The sequence below is a fragment of the Somniosus microcephalus genome, chromosome 11, assembly GCF_052327205.1.
Source record: "Somniosus microcephalus isolate GS21.2 chromosome 11, FLI_Smic_1.0, whole genome shotgun sequence".
Taxonomy (NCBI): domain Eukaryota; kingdom Metazoa; phylum Chordata; class Chondrichthyes; order Squaliformes; family Somniosidae; genus Somniosus; species Somniosus microcephalus.
This window is the reverse complement of record NC_140997.1, coordinates 11,202,187-11,218,643: the sequence shown is the minus strand read 5'-3', so window position 1 is coordinate 11,218,643 and position 16,457 is coordinate 11,202,187. Positions and strand designations below refer to the sequence as shown.

Sequence of the window (16,457 nt, the reverse complement as noted above, 5' to 3'; positions counted from 1 at the left end):
GTAACATCGCCCGACTCCGCCCCGCCTCGGCTCATCTGCTGAAATCCTCATCCATGCCTTTGTTACCTCTAGACTTGACTATTCCAACGCACTCCTGGCCGGCCTCCCATCTTCCACCCTCCATAAACTTCAGCTCATCCAAAACTCTGCTGCCTGTATCCTAACTCGCACCAAGTCCCTTTCACCCATCATCAATGTGCTCGTAGACCTACACTGGCTCCCGGTTAAGCAACGCCTCGATTTTAAAATTCTCATCCTTGTTTTTAAATCCCTCCATTGGCCTTGTCCATCCCTATCTCTGTAACCTCTAGTCCTACAACCCTCTGAGATATCTGCGCTCCTCCAATTCTGACCTCTTGCACATCCCCAATTTTAATCATTCCACCATTGCCAACCATGCCTTCAGCTGCCAAGGCTCTAAGCTCTGGAGTACCCTGCCTAAACTTCTCCGCCTCTCTCCCTCTTTTTTTCTCCTTTAAGATGCTCCTTAAAACCTACCTCTCATCTGCCCTAATATCTCCTTATGTGGCTCGGTGTCAAATTTTATTTGATAACACTTCTATGAAGTGCCTTGGGATGTTTTGCTGTGTTAAAGGTGCTATATAAATGCAAGTTGTCCTTGTCTTATTTGATCCCAAACCAAGTTTCCCACCCCATATACTATCCATCATAAAGACTTCTATCTCCCCGACATCGCCCTGCCTCAGCCCATCTGCTGGAACCCTCAGCTCTGCCTTCGCCACCTCCAGACTCAACGCTCTTCTGGCTGGCCGCTCATCCTCTATAAACTTTAGCTCATCCAGAACTCTGCTGCCCCCGTACTTTCCCATTTACCTGTTCTCTTTCCCCACTTCTCTTGCCCCCCCTCCCCTCCCCCACCCCATCCTTGCTGACCTACATTGGCTCCCCGTTGCCAAACACGTTAAATTTAAAATTCTCATCCTGTTGTTTAAATCCCTTCATGGCCTTGCCACCCTCTATCTCTGTACCCCCCTCCTGCCTACAAACCCCTCTGAACTCTCTGTCCCTCTGATTCTGACCTTGTGCATCACCCCCTCCTACTTTGTCCTCATTGGTGGCCGTGCCTTCAGCCGCCTGGGCACCACACTCTGCAAATCCCTCCCTAAAGCCCTCTGCCTCTTCACCAGCCTCTCCAACTCCAAGCCCCTCCTTTAAAACCTACCTCTTTGAGCCAGCTTTTGGTCACCCCTCCTAATATCTCCTCCTTTAGCTTGGCATCCTTTTTTTGTCTAATTACGCCTCTGTGAAGCGCCTTTGGATGTTTTCTATATAAATGGCAATTGTAATACTGGAAGAATTGTTACTGTTGCTCATTTCTAGTTGTCTCCTTTACCTGCTGAATGCTGTTTTTACTTATCCTTTGAGGTTCCTGTATTTTTCCTGGTTCCTTCCTTCACTTTTCCTTAACCTTTCTCCCTACAGGTTTTGTAGTGTTTGTTTTTTCTTATTTCATTTCATATTACCGTGTAAGTTTATTGAGGGCTACATTTGTTTAGTCCACACTTGAGTGCTTGGTATATATTTATCCAGCATTTTCAGTAGTTCAGTTTGCTTTCTACTACCCTGCAGTTGAATTATTTAAACTCTTCTCTTATCTCATTGAAGTTGGCACTTTTAAAAATGTATGCTTGGGTATTGGTTTGCAGTGTTGGCTTATCCTAGATCATGTCAGATTTAATCATGGTATAGTTTCTGTTGCTGCAATTGCCATTAGTTCCATCCCTAATTTGTTATTTGGGCCACTTGTCGTTGCCACATTGAAGTGCGAGTTTTCTCTTGTGATATCCCAAGAAGCAGAAATGCAGTATATTTACTAGCTCAGATTCTTGAGCATTCGGTTGGTTATAATCCCCAATTTCACTATTATTTCATTACAGCTTCATAGAGCAATGTATACTTTTTGTTTGACCCGGTGGTCTATAGCAAACTCCTAGGGTTATTTACTTAGTTTGTGTTACATATTTCCAGTCAGATTAACTTGTTGGGAAGCAAATCTCGTACCAATCGGTCTGCTTGCTGTACCTCCAGGTATGCCTGATCGAGCCACCCTACCGTCTTTCCTGTCTGCTAGTGGCAAAACATGCAGAGTTTTCAGCTGGCTGTGTGGTGATACCGGTTTGTAGTTTCCAACTTTAAAGTCAGCGAATTGGATTTTCAAGAAAACGGGGAACTGCTTTATGGACGTATGGGTAATATTAAACTCTTCTATGTTAACACTAATAACCCAGGCTAAATTTATATGGTAAAAACTAGAGGAATTGTACAAATGGAATGTTTTGAGCTTTCTGGTATGAAATTCATTCCACTCAAACCAGACTAATGCAGCACACTTTTGTGACTCTCATTATTTATTTGATCTTTCCACATTTTCGGGCTGAATCAATGGCTTGTCAATGAGGATCCTCTGCGTGCAAAGGGATTACTTAAGAGATGCAGCCATACAGGGTTAAGAGCAAAAAATGGGTATGAGTCAGAATAACAAAAAACAAGCAGCAAAACTGTGCAGCGCAAACATGTAACATGCATATCTTTGTCCACATTCTCTTTCCTAGATAATGATGTCTTTTCAGAAAAACTGCATGTGCATGCAAGGTTTTCCTCCTTGGCACTGAACGAAGAGAAACAGTAATTAATGAGAGCTTGGGCTGTACAGACACTTCATTTAACTGAACTGATCTAATGTGGGGGAGTCCAAAACTAGGGGTCATAAATATAAGATCGTCACTAATAAATCCAATATGGAATTCAGGAGAAAATTCTTTATCCAGAGAGTGATTAGAATGTGGAACTCACTACCACATGGAATAGTTGAGGCGAATAGCATAGATGCATTTTAGGGGAAGCTAGGTAAGGACTTGGGGGAGAAAGGGATAGAAGGTAGGGTGGGAGGAGGCTCGTGTGGAGCATAAACACCGGCATAAACCATTTGGGCCAAATAGCCTGTTTCTGTGTAATCGGCGTGGAATGTCGGCATGAATATTGTTTGTAAATAGCGATGGAAATCTTTTATAATTGATGGAGAGCAGGAGAAAACTAGAATACCATAAAAACCATTTTTAGTTGCTGCTGAGCTCTTCAATTGGGGCAGTCTGTATTAAGTGGGAGAATGTATGATTGAATAAGATTGATGGACAGAAACACTGATGCAAATAGAATAATAAAACAAAGATTCAGTGACACATTGCAAGGGACGAAACGAGATGCAATAACTTAAAGTGAGGAAATTAATAGGTGCACCATTTCAGAAGAGAGAATAAAAGAAAGCGCTGCAGTTAGTGACAGGCGAGATTAAACACGTACAATAACAGTCAATTGGGTTATAGTGACATGTTGACTTTAGCAGTAATGTTGACGGATACATAAACTTGTATAGACTGTATCAAAGGGCCAAGCACGTTCCAGTATAATTGCAACTGAATTTGATTTGCGGGTATTTGGGATGTCGATCCTGGATATAAGTAAAGCTGGAATCTGATGATGTTTGGCCCATTTCTTTCATTCTTGCTCTATCATTTTTCTCTCGCTCTTTTTTTTCTTCTTCTTTCTTTCTTGCTTGCTCTTTGTTATTTCACTTGTGCTCATTGGCTCTCTTGTTTGCTCATTCTCACTCTCTCTCGCCCTCTTTTGCTTGTGTTTTCATTCTCACTTGTTCTCTTACCTGGGCCTGTTGAATTCTGTAGCAAACCCAACCAAATTCTGCAGCACAAGAACATTGGTTCTGTGGCAAGTCTGTCCAGGATTTGGCACATCTCTGATACATAGAAACATAGAAGATAGGAGCAGGAGTAGGCCATTCGGCCCCTCGAGCCTGCTCCGCCATTCAATGCGATCATGGCTGATCATCCAAATTCAGTACCCGGTCCCTGCTTTCTCCCCATACCCCTTGATCCCTTTAGCCTTAAGAAATATATCCAACTCCTTCTTGAATATATTTAATGAATTGGCCTCTACTGCCTTCTGTGGTAGAGAATTCCACAGGTTCACCACTCTCTGGGTGAAGAAATTCCTCCTCGTTTCTGTCCTAAATGGCCTACCCCTTATCCTTAGACTGTGACCCCTGGTTCTAGACTCGCCTACCATCGGGAACATCCTTCCTGCACTGATACTCAGTGATGGGGCATGGCAAAATATAAAGAAGAATTGTCCGAGACTCTGAGCCATGGGTAGGGTGTCTAAATACAAATTATTGTTGTGATGCACTAAATGGATGGCTTCTGAGAAAATCGTGGGTATGCTGCCATTGATCTGTCTGTTGAAATGAATGGATGGAAGATCATAGGCAGTATATCTTCACTGTTCCAATGAGCTGCGTGCAAGGTCACATCAGTGGCATGGCGGGTCTGAAAATTCCACCGATGAATTAGTTTTTGTAACAAAAGAATAATGAAAGAAGTTATACTCTAAATGGTTAGATTGTTAACAGATTGGAGATCTGGTGTATTGAATCCAAATGGTGTCAATTGATGCCAGGTTTTTAATCCCTATCAGTTTGCTAATCCAAATGCATTTCATGTCTTTCTAAACTAGTTTCAGAGCTCCTGCAAAAGCAGTTAATATAAGGAGCTGGGATCAAAGGCGATAACCTCATCCCCAGGCATTTCACACATTGACTACTTGCCCTCTTCATGTCTGAAACTTGAGAGAGCAAGTGTTGGCAGGCTATTTGACTGGAGGGCAGGACATACATGCCTGATGTTCTTGTCATATTTCTGCACAGTATATTTTCCAGCAGGGGGTCATTGGATAGCCATTTGGATTGGGAATTCTGGCTAACATCTACCCCATCTCCCAAAACTCAGGAGTACCTCAACTGCTGCCCTGGCCGGGATCAGCACACCATACGATACCTCTATATCTCTCTATATATCTATATCTCTCTCATATATATCTTGTTTAGGGTGTGCACTTCATGTCCCTAACCTTACTATTGGCACGTTTTTTAAGCATGCTATTATGCCAACATTTATATCTTTGTAAATTGCTGCGTCAACATTTCCCATTCAGTTTTACGACAGTATATTGACTGTCATAATGTAGTTGCAGGTCCTGGCCATTAGGTGGCTTTTTAAAAACTTATTTGTTCTTGGGATGTGGGCGTCGCTGGCAAGGCCAGCATTTATTGCCCATCCCTAGTTGCCCTTGAGAAGGTGGTGGTGAGCTGCCGCCTTGAACCGCTGCAGTCTGTGTGGTGAAGGTGCTCCCACAGTGCTGTTAGGGAGGGAGTTCCAGGATTTTGACCCCACGACGAAGGAATGGCGATATATTTCCAAGTCCGGATGGTGTGATTTGGAGGGGAACATGCAGGTGATGGTGTTCCCATGCGCCTGCTGCCCTTGTCCTTCTAGGTGGTAGCGGTTGCGGGTTTGGGAGCTGCTATGGAAGAAGCCTTGGCAAGTTGCTGCAGTGCATCTTATAGATGGTACAAACTGCCGCCACGGAGCGCCGGTGGTGGAGAGAGGGAATATTTAAGGTGGTGGATGGTGTGTCGATCAAGTAGGCTGCTTTGCCCTGGATGGTGTTGTGTTGTTGGCGCTGCACTCATCCAGGCAAGTGGAGAGTATTCCATCACGCTCCTGATTTGTGCATTGTAGATAATGGAAAGGCTTTGGGGAGTCAGGAGGTGAGACACTCGCTGCACAATACCCAGCCTCTGACTTGCTCTTGTTACCACAGTATTTATGTGGCTGGTCCAGTTAAGTTTCTGGCCAATGGTGACCCCCGGGATGTTGATGGTGGGGGATTTGGCAACGGTAATGCCGTTGAATGTCAAGGGGCGGTGGTTAGAGACTCTCTTGTTGGAGATAGTCAGTACCTGGCACTTGTGTGGCACAAATGTTGTCCAGGTCTTTCTGCATGTGGGCATGGACTGCTTCATTATCTGGGGAGTTATGAATGGAACTGAACACTGCAATCATCAGCGAACATCCCCATTTCTGACCTTACGGAGGGAAGGTCATTGATGAAGCAGATGAAGAATGGTTGGGCCTAGGACACTGCTATGAGGGACTCCTGCAGCGATGTCCTGGGGCTGAGATGATTGACCTCCAACAACCACAACCATCTTCCTTTGTGCTAGGTATGACACCAGCCAGTGGAGAGTTTTCCCCTTGATTCCCATAGGGTGCCTTGATGTCGAGGGCAGTCACTTTCACCTCACCTCTGGAATTCAACTCTTCTGTCCATGTTTGGACCAAGACTGTAATAAGGTCTGGAGCCGAGTGGTCCTGGCATCAGTGAGCAGGTTATTGGTGAGTAAATGCTGCTTGCTAGCACTGCATATGACACTTTCCATCAGTTTGCTAATGATTGAGAGTAGACTGATGGGGCAGTAATTGGCCGGATTGGATTTGTCCTGTTTTTTGTGGACAGGACATACCTGGGCAGTTTTCCACAGTGTTTGGTAAATGCCAGTGTTGTAGCTGTACTGGAACAGCTTGACTAGAGGCATGACTAGTTATGGAGTGCAAGTCTACAGCACGACAGCCGGGATGTTGTCGGGGCCCATAGCCTTTGCTGTATCCAATGCGCTCAGCCGTTTCTTGATATCATGGCTGAAGACTGACTTCTGTGATGGTGGGAACGTCAGGAGGAGGCCGATACGGATCATTCACTCGGCACCTGACTGAAGATGGTTGCAAATGCTTCAGCCTTGTCTTTTGCACTTGCTTCGCCATTATTGAGCATGGGGATATTCATGGAGCCTCCTCCTCCTGTTATTTGTTTAATTGTCCACCGCTATTCACGACTGGATGTGGCAGGACTGCAGAGCTTTGATCTGATCTGTTGATTGTGGGATCGCTTAGCTCTGTCGAAAGCATGCTACCTTCGCTGTTCAGTATGTATGTAGTCCTGTGTTGCAGCTTCCCCAGGTTGGCACCTCATTTCTAGGTATGTCTGGTGCTGCTCCTGGCATGCTCTTTTGCACTCCTCATTGAACCAGGGTTGGTCCCTTGGCTTGATGGTAATGGTAGAGTGAGGGATATGCCGGGCCATGAGGTTACAGATTGTGGTGGAGTACAATGCTGCTGCTGATGGCCCACAGCGCCTCATGCATGCCCAGTTTTGAGCCGCTTGATCTGTTCTGAATCTATCCCATTTAAGCACGGTGGTAGTGCCACACAACACAATGGAGGGTATCCTCAGTGTGAAGACGGATCTTCGTCTCCACAAGGACTGTGCGGTGGTCACTGCTACCAATGCTGTCATGGACAGATACATCTGCGACAGATTGATGAGGACGAAGTCAAGTAGGTTTTTCCCTCATGTTGGTTCTCTCACTACCTACTGCAGGCCCAGCCTGGCAGCTATGTCTTTCAGGACTCGGCCAGCTCAGTCAGTAGTAGTGCTACCGAGCCACTCTTGGTTATGGACATTGAAGTCTCCCACCCAGAGTACATTCTGTGCCCTTGCTACTCTCAGTGCTTCTTCCAAGTGGTGTTCAACATGGAGGAGTACTGATTCATCAGCTGAGGGAGGGCGGTAAGTGGTAATCAGCAGGAGGTTTCCTTGCCCATGCTTGATGTGAAGCCTTGAGACTTCATGGGGTCCGGAGTCAATGTTGAGGACTCCCAGGACCACTCCCTCCCTCCCGTATACCAGTATACTGCCACCTCGAGTGGGTCTGTCCTGCTGGTGGGACAGGACGTATCCAGGGATGGTGATGGGGGGAGTCTGCTACATTGGCTGAAAGGTATGATTCTGTGAGTATGACTGTCAGGCTGTTGCTTGACTCGTCTGTGTGACAGCTCTCCCAATTTTTACACAAGTTCCCAGATAGTGAGGAGGACTTTGTAGAGTCGACTGGGCTGGGTGTGCCGATGTAGCTAATTACCGAAGTGTGTCTCCCAACTCTGTCAGAAGCCTGTATATGGAAAAAACACACATTTCACTGACCATGGGACAAATTACTAGTTTGCAAATATATTTTTGAAGTGAGGACAGAAAACTTCACTAGATTGATTCTTGCGATGAGAGGGTTGTCCTATGAGGAGAGATTGAGTAGAAAGGCCTATATTCTCTGACGTTTAGAAGAATGAGAGGTGATCTCATTGAAACGTATAAAATTCTTAGAGGGCTTGACGGTACAGCTGAGCGGCTGTTTCTCCTAGCGTCTAGGGGTCAAAGTCTCAGGATAAAGGGTCGGCCACTTAGGCCTGAGATGAGAAATTTCTTCACTCAGAGGATGGTGAATCTTTGGAATTCTCTACCTCAGAGGACTGTGGATACTCAGTCATTGAGTATATTCAAGACCGAGATCGATAGATTTTTAGACACTGAGGGAATCAAGGGATATGGGGATAGGCCGGGAAAGTGAAGTTGAGGGAGGTGATCAGCCACGATCATATTGAATGACGGAGCAGGCTTGAGGAGCAGTGTAGCCTACCCCACCTGCTATTTCTTATGTTCTTATTAGGCTTCTTACAATTAAAGTGTTTATTCCAACCAGGGAGAGCACAGCGTATTGTATCTCTGATGCGCCATCAATTACTCAAAAGACTGAGGTTAAGCGAGTAACAACCAGGCTTTTATTAACTAAAGAATGAAGGTCTTGTCTCGAGTGGTCGACCCGTCCAGAATACTAAGGGACTGGGAGGTAGTCACTTATATACCTGGAATAGTGGGAGGAGTCAGCCGAGGCATGTCCAGACCTGTACCTAGTGGAATACACATACACATACAGACAGGTATAACAGTGGTTTACCACAATCTCTAACTTAAAATGTTGGTTAAGTGTCTTATGTCTTCTGCAGATAAAGTTTATGTAACAAATTGAAAAGAATGTTTAGTGTCCCATGAGTTTTACTGTAGTTTTAATTGGTGTAAAAGCCTATTTGAAGCCCTCCTTTAATCCTCTGTGTAATTGCAAAGCCCTGCTGTAAATTTCAGATATCCTTATTTTATTTACACCTGTCGGGAGTGTGTGTAATCCATTTTCCTGGGCTGAAATGTTGGTTGTGGGCAGTTGACAGAGATTCTCTGCTGTGATTAAAGCCAGCTGGTACTAGTTGCTGACAGATGGTGGCCAGGCTAATTCAGAGAACTATCTGCTTCTAGTATACTCAACACCTGTTTCAGTGTGGCGATACGATTTATGTCTGTTTGATGGAATATCTGGCAGGAATGCTGTTCTGACTCTGATGAACTGCGTTTGCTCCTGTTTAACTGAAACTTAATAGATACCTGTAATCCTGTCCATCAAAGTTCAGTTCTTGGTGAATGATTTAAAGGGCCATCCTGAAATGAGCTGTATTCCAAAACCATCAAAAATCCATCTACAAAATATACATATTTTGGTTCTTTAATAAACTATCCCGGCACAGTAAGCAAGAAAGATATACACCTGGTGTCATCTCTGCTGTAAAGAACACTTACTGCAGACACTTTACTTGTTTTTTTTCCCTCATCCTTCTGACTTCAGTGGAGCTGCAAAGCAGTTTCAACTTTACAGCTGCACTATTTAACTTTGTTAGTGTGAATTATTTTTGCATGAGATTGGTGCAATTTCTCACCCGAGTCCAGCAAGCGGAATGTCCCAAAATCATTACTGAAATTGGCAGCCCTTTGCATTGAGATGGAGGTGCACTAAACTGTATTAATGTGCAGCACTGATTATTATGCAGTATAAATTTACAATTAGACCATGTTAATTTTATTGAGCTGTTTTATTACCCACTACCAAGAGAATTTGGCCTCTTTGTTAAATCGAGCCACCGTCTTACATGGTTATTGAACATACCGAGACCAGGAGTAAACAATGGGGGTTTCTTCGCAGCTTTCCAAGCAGGGCTGCTGAAATTCTGTGGGGGGACATGCGCCCCACTATTTTCTTCTGCGCCAGTTTTGAGTGGCAGCTGGATGCCTTGCTCCTCGAACACTGCAATCACAGTCTTCAGGCTGTTACCCTAGAACCATAAAATTATACAACAGCAACTTGTATTTATATAGCACCTTTAACATAGTAAAACATCCCAAGGTGCTTCACAGGAGCGTGATCAAACACAATTTGACACCGAGCCACATAAGGAGATCTTGGGGCAGATGAGAGGTAGGTTTTAAGGAGCATCTTAAAGGAGGAAAGAGAGGCAGAGAGGATTGGAGAGGGAATTTCAGAGCTTAGGGCCTTGGCAGCTGAAGGTCCAGCTGCCAATGATGGAGCGATGAAAATCAGGGATGCTCAAGAGGCTAGAATTAGAGGAGCGCAGTTGGAGGAGTTTAGAGATAGGAAGGGGCAAGGCCACGGAAGGATTTGAAAACAAGGATGAGAATTTTAAAATCGAGGCGTTGCTTAACCAGGAGCAAATGTAGGTCAGCGAGCACAGGGGTGATGGGTCAACGGGACTTGGTGAGAGTTAGGATACGGACAGCTGTGCTTTGGATGACCGCAAGTTTACGGAGGGTAGAATGTGGGAGTCCATCTAGAAGGAGGCCCGTCGTGCCTATGCCGGCTCTTTGATAAAGCTACCATTTAGTTTCTCCATCCCCGCACCTGCTCTTTCCCCATGTTCCTGCAATTTTTTCCTTTTCAAGTATTTATCCAATTCCCTTTTGAAGTGTACTATTGAATCTGCTTCCACCACCATTTCAGGTAGTGCATTCCAGATCATTACAGTTTGCTGCGTAAAATAAATTCTCCTCATCTCCTCTCTGGTTCTGTTGTGGGAAGGCATGCCACAGGAGACTGGGATAGACCCGTCTGATTTCCTGCAGCGATAGGTCTGACATACTTGTGGCCCCTCTCCATAGCAGTTGAGATTAGTAAATTAGTGGCATCGGGGAATTGAATCAGAGTTCCCCCCAGTGTTATGGTGCTGCTGCTCTTGTCTATTCTTGCATGGAATTTATTCCCAGCAGTTTCTCGTTTCTCCCCGCTGCCCCCCCAACCTATGGGAGTACCTTCACCACACGGACTGCAACGGTTCAAGAAGGCGGCTCACCACCTTCTCAAGGGTAACTAGGGAGGGCAATAAATGCTGGCCTTACCAGCGACGCCGACATCCCATGAACAAATATATAAAAAAAACAAGTTATGAGAAATTAAAACTTTGGGTAGCGACTGGCTACAACATAGCAATTCAGTTGAGAGGTTCAGGTGAACTCTTAAACATCGAAGCATTAGTAAACAGGCTGGTAATACAATTGCTCAACTACTCAGACTGCAAAACATAAAAACTATTTTTTAATGTTTTTTCACATGCTCTATCTGCAATCAGTTCTCATTTTAAATAAACGAATGATTAAGGCAACCACACTAAAACCACTCTATCGTTATTAACTCTGTTGCCTACTTTCAGTGCTTAAATTTATTTCTTCAAATGATTCACAAGAAATCTAGACAGGATAGAAATTACACATCCCAATGTAATTGTGCTTATCCTAGACACAGCTGGATTGATATCTGATGCACAGACCAATTTCTCAAATTTAAAGTCCATTTCTACAGCAGCGGTCTTAATGTTATGTTATTTAGTTGAATAATGCATATCTAATGTAGTGTTTTTACCCAGGGCAGGCAGTAATGGATCTTGACTTGGAATCCTTTTAGGCTTTTCTGATGAGACTTTTTTCCGATTTATATCCATGTGAGTAAAATAAAGCCTGTAAAGCAAGACAACAATTAGAATTACAATTTATAATCCTGTAGGTGTTGATAATCACATTTTATGTATTAATAATCTTGCATATACACGTATGTCCGAACCAACTTCCTGTTACGATTTCTGGTAGCAACATTAACAATTGAAACCGCCTATAAATGGATTTTCCTATGTTAACAGCTGACTGTCACGATGTAGTTGCAGGCTTGCTGCCACAAGATGGTGCCATCGCACCTTCTGTTCCTGTCTCTCCGCTACTGAGCCCTGGCAATGTTCATAAAATCATACAGCATAGAAGGAGGCCATTCGGCCCATCCTGCCTGTGCTGGCTCTTTGAAGGAGCTATCCAATTAGTCCCATAGCTCTGCAAATTTTCCCCTTCATATATTTATCCAATTCCCTTTTGAAATTTTAATTAATAAAACCAAGCTATGAATCTGCAGTCTGAGCATATAAAAGGTGCGATATACCTATCAATTCGTCCAATGAAAAGCGACGAGTTAGGAAAGTAACTATAGGTTTTTATTGACTAAATAACAGAGCCCACCCTCATGGGTGATCGGATCCAACAAGGAGGAATACCAGCCAGTCGACTACCTTTATACCTGGGCAGGTAGGTGGAGCCATGGGCGGAGTCAGCGGTGGTCAGCCCAGGTATAACAGCGTGACAAGAGGCGACCTCGTATAGTGATACAACAGTGAGAACAGTGATAACAATATAACAGTGATAACTATAGTGTAACGATAGTGAACGATAAAAGTGGTTTACCACATTCACCCCTTCTTTAGATTTGAGTCCGGCGGGGTGAAGTGTACTACCAGTTCTGGTATGTCAGTCTGTCCGGAGGCCTCGTAAGCCTCTCCGATCGTCGCAGCGGCGGTGTTGCATTATCCGGTGTTAATGCTGGTGTCTGCGTGGTCGGCGAAGGCTCGTGGGGTTCCGGCATGCCGTCTACCTGGGCTGGGATTGGGGGGGTGGTGGGGGGGGGGGGGTAAAGGTGGTGCCTCCGGAGTGCCTGAGGGTGCGAGGTCTCGTAAGGAGACAGTATCCTCCCGCCCGTCTGGGTAGGCCACGTAGGCGTACTGGGGGTTGGCGTGCAGGAGGTTCACCCTCTCTACCAGGGGGTCCATTTTATGGGTCCTCACGTGCTTTCGCAGCAAGACGGGCCCGGAGAGGTCAGCCAGGTTGGTAGAGTGGTTCCCGTAGTCGACTTCCTGGGGAAAACAAACATTCGTTCATGGGGGGGTGGCGTTAATGGCAGTGCAAAGTAGTGACCGGATGGAATGCAGCGCTGTCGGGAGGACTTCCTGCCGTCGGGAGGACTTCCTGCCAGCGGGAGGTTGGGAGGCCCTTAGGCTTTAGGGCTAAGAGGACGGCCTTCCATACCGTCGCGTTCTCTCTTTCCACCTGGCCGTTCCCTCGGGGGTTGTAGCTGGTGGTCCTGCTTGCAGCAATACCTCTCGCTAGCAGGAACTGCTGGAGTTCCTCGCTCATGAAGGAGGAGCCCCGGTCACTATGTATATAGTTTGGGAACCCAAACAAGGCGAAGAGGTCGTTCAGGCATTTGATGACCGTGGTACTGGTCATGTCTGGGCAGGGGAAGGCAAAGGGGAAACGGGTGTACTCATCAACGATGTTGAGGAAGTACACATTACGGTCAGAGGACGGGAGGGGCCCCTTAAAGTCGATGCTCAGGCGCTCGAAGGGGCGGGTGGCCTTGATCAGGCTTGCTCTGTCCGGCCTAAAGAAGTGCGGTTTGCACTCGGCACAGGTCTGGCAGTTCCTGGTCATGGTCCTGACCACCTCGATGGAGTATGGCAGGTTGCGGGCCTTAATGAAGTGGTAAAGTCTGGTGACCCCGGGGTGGCAGAGGTCGTTGTGGAGGGTCTGAAGTCTATCACTTTGCGCGCTGGCGCATGTAATTCGTGACAGAGCATCAGGGGGATCGTTCAGCTTACCTGGCCGGTACAAGATATCATAATCATAGGTGGATAGTTCGATTCTCCACCTCAATATCTTGTCATTCTTGATTTTGCCCCTCAGCTTGTTATTAAACATAAAAGCGACCGAACGCTGGTCGGTGAGGAGGGTAAATCGTTTGCCTGCCAGGTAATGCCTCCAGCGTCGTACCGCCTCCACAATCGCTTGGGCCTCCTTCTCGACCGACGAGTGTCGGATCTCAGGGCCCTGTAGGGTCCTTGAGAAGAAGGCCACTGGTCTGCCCTCCTGGTTAAGGGTAGCGGCTAGGGCGAAGTCGGATGCATCGCTCTCCACTTGGAAGGGGATGGACTCGTCCACTGCGTGCATTGTGGCCTTGGCGATGTCTCCCTTAATGAGGGAGAAGGCTGCGCACGCTTCCTCCGTAAGGGGGAAGGATGTGGACTTCATGAGGGGTCTGGCTTTGTCTGCATAATTGGGCACCCATTGGGCATAGTAGGCGAAGAGCCCCAGGGTTCTCTTCAGAGCCTTTGGACAGTGGGGGAGGGGTAGCTCCATGAGGGGACGCATTCTTTCGGGGTCGGGGCCGATGACTCCGTTCTCTACTACACAGCCGAGGATGGCAAGGCGCGAGGTGTTAAACACACATTTCTCCTTATTGTAGGTGAGGTTCAGCCGTTGGGCCGTACGGAGGAATCTCTCCAGATTAACGTCATGGTCCTGCCGGTCGCGGCCGCAGATGGTGACGTTATCTAGGTAGGGGAACGTGGCATGCAGCCCGTTCTGGTCAACCATCCGGTCCATCTCTCTTTGGAAGACCGAAACCCCGTTGGTGACGCCGAAGGGAACCCTAAGGAAGTGGTAGAGGCGGCCGTTCGCCTCGAAGGCTGCATACTGGCGGTCCTCAGGGCGGATAGGGAGTTGGTGGTAGGCCGACTTAAGGTCGATGGTCGAGAATACTCGGTATTGTGCAATCTGATTGACCATGTCAGATATGCGGGGAAGGGGGTATGCGTCCAGCTGGGTGTACCTGTTTATGGTCTGGCTGTAGTCGATGACCAGGCGATTTTTATCGCCGGTCTTAACGACCACGACCTGGGCACGCCAGGGGCTGCTGCTCCCCTCGATAATGCCCTCAGGAGGCGCCGCACCTCATAGCTAATGAAGGCTCTCTCCCCGGCGCTGTACCGCCTGCTCTTGGTAGCGACGGGTTTGCAGTCGGGGGTTAGGTTAGCGAACAGGGAAGGTGGCGGGACCTTGAGGGTGGATAGGCTGCAGGTGTTACGCGGTGGACGGTTTAACATCCGCTGGTTGTCGACTGTGAGTGGGGGGAGGGGTCCACCGTATGCTAGGGTGACACTTTGGAGGTGGGATTGGAAGTCCAGCCCTAGTAGGACGGCAGCGCAGAGCTGGGGGAGGACGAGGAGTTTAAAGTTTTTATACTCCGTACCCTTAACCGACAGGGTCACAGCACAGTAGCCGCTGATGTCCGTGGCGTGGGACCTCGATGCCATCGAGATTCGGTTGCGCGTTGGCAGGACAGGGAGGGAGTAGTGGCTCACCGTGTCTGGGTGGATGAAGCTCTCCGTGCTTCCGCTGTCGAACAGGCAGGTCGTGGCGTGGCCGTTTACTTTGATGTCCATCATCGACTTGGACAGGTGATGCGGGCGGGCTTGATCCAGAGTGACGGAGGCTAGTGTGTAGTTGAGCGAGTCGTTGTCGTCTGCGGGTGAGGCGGTCGTCGGGTCCGGAGGCACGGTGGCAGTCGAGCGTGGTGGGTAAAATGGCGTCTCTCACGAGGTTGGACAAAATGGCTGCCCCCATAACTCACATGAGGCACTATTGGTGTCGGTTGCCTTGATCAAAGATGGCCGCCCCATGACTCACGTGGGGATGCTGGCCTCTGTTGCCTTGAAGGAAGATGGCCGCCCCCACAGTTCGCATGAGGCACTGCTGGCCTCTGAAGATCCACTCCTGCAGGCCTTAGCAAAATGGCCTTTCTTCCTGCAGGTTGAGCAGGTGGAGTTCCTAGCTGGGCAGCGCGGCCTCGGGTGTTTCTCCTGGCCGCAGAAAAAGCAGCCGCGGGGGTCCGATGTCGGAGCCAGTACCGGGGGTGGTGGTCCCGATTGGGTCCGGGGGCGGCGCGGTGAAGGGTATTGTGGTAGGGGTCGGGCCTGAGTCCCAGAGTCGCGAACAGTACCTGGAAAATGCCTCCTGGTCCCGATGGGCCACCTCCAGGGAGAGAGCGAGGGCTGCAGCTTTGTCCAGGTCGAGGTCCCTTGCTTCCAGTAATCGCTGCCGTGAGTAGTCGGACCGTAGGCCTTTCACGAAGGCATCGCGGACGTTGTCTTCCGTATTTTCTGCCGCCGTTACTGCTTTAAAGTTACAGTCTCTGCCGAGTGCTTGTAGCACCCGTAAAAATTCCTCCACCGGCTCCCCTGGCAGTTGCGGGCGGGACCTTAGGAGGTGCCTGGTATACATGGGGTTTACCGGGGTTTGGTACTGTCTTTTCAGCCGGTTGATGGCGTCCTCGTATGTTTTAAGGTCCCGGATGAGCGCGAATACTTTAGGGCTCAGTTGGGCGTTCAGGACTCTTAGCTTGGATCTCTGAGGCACGCTGGACTCTTCCAGGTAGGCTTCAAAGCAGCCCAGCCAGTGATCGAAGTCGAGGGCTGAGTTCGCTGCCCGTGGATTTAGATCCAGGTACGGTGGTCTGAGGGCTCGCAGCCAAGCCGGCTGCTGTGACTGTTGTGGCTCGGCGTCTGAAGGCTGCTGTGGCTGTTGTGGCTGGGTGTCTGGCTGGTCAAACATCTTAAAATTTAGTCAATAAAATTGATATACCTATCAATTCGTCCAATGAAAAGCGACGAGTTAGGAAAGTAACTATAGGTTTTTATTGACTA

At 47.6% G+C, this 16,457-nt stretch overlaps 2 protein-coding genes and 1 long non-coding RNA gene across 6 annotated transcripts in view; 1 reads left to right on the top strand and 2 right to left on the bottom strand.

Annotated features, from left to right (window-relative positions):
• LOC147110317 (mitotic spindle assembly checkpoint protein MAD1-like) overlaps positions 1-16,457 on the bottom strand; it is a 998,542-nt gene that overhangs the window by 590,667 nt on the left and 391,418 nt on the right. The window lies entirely within an intron of this gene.
• Positions 1-16,457, top strand: part of LOC147110318 (mitotic spindle assembly checkpoint protein MAD1-like) — a 362,457-nt gene that overhangs the window by 65,710 nt on the left and 280,290 nt on the right. The gene's annotated exons all lie outside the window — the stretch shown is intronic.
• LOC147110319 (uncharacterized) overlaps positions 9,665-16,457 on the bottom strand; it is a 61,042-nt gene continuing 54,249 nt past the window's right edge. Inside the window, exons 4-5 of the long non-coding RNA XR_015079895.1 lie at positions 11,522-11,616; positions 9,665-9,923 (exon numbers count right to left, since the gene is read on the bottom strand). This is a non-coding gene — a long non-coding RNA (uncharacterized LOC147110319). The remainder of the gene's footprint in view (positions 9,924-11,521; positions 11,617-16,457) is intronic.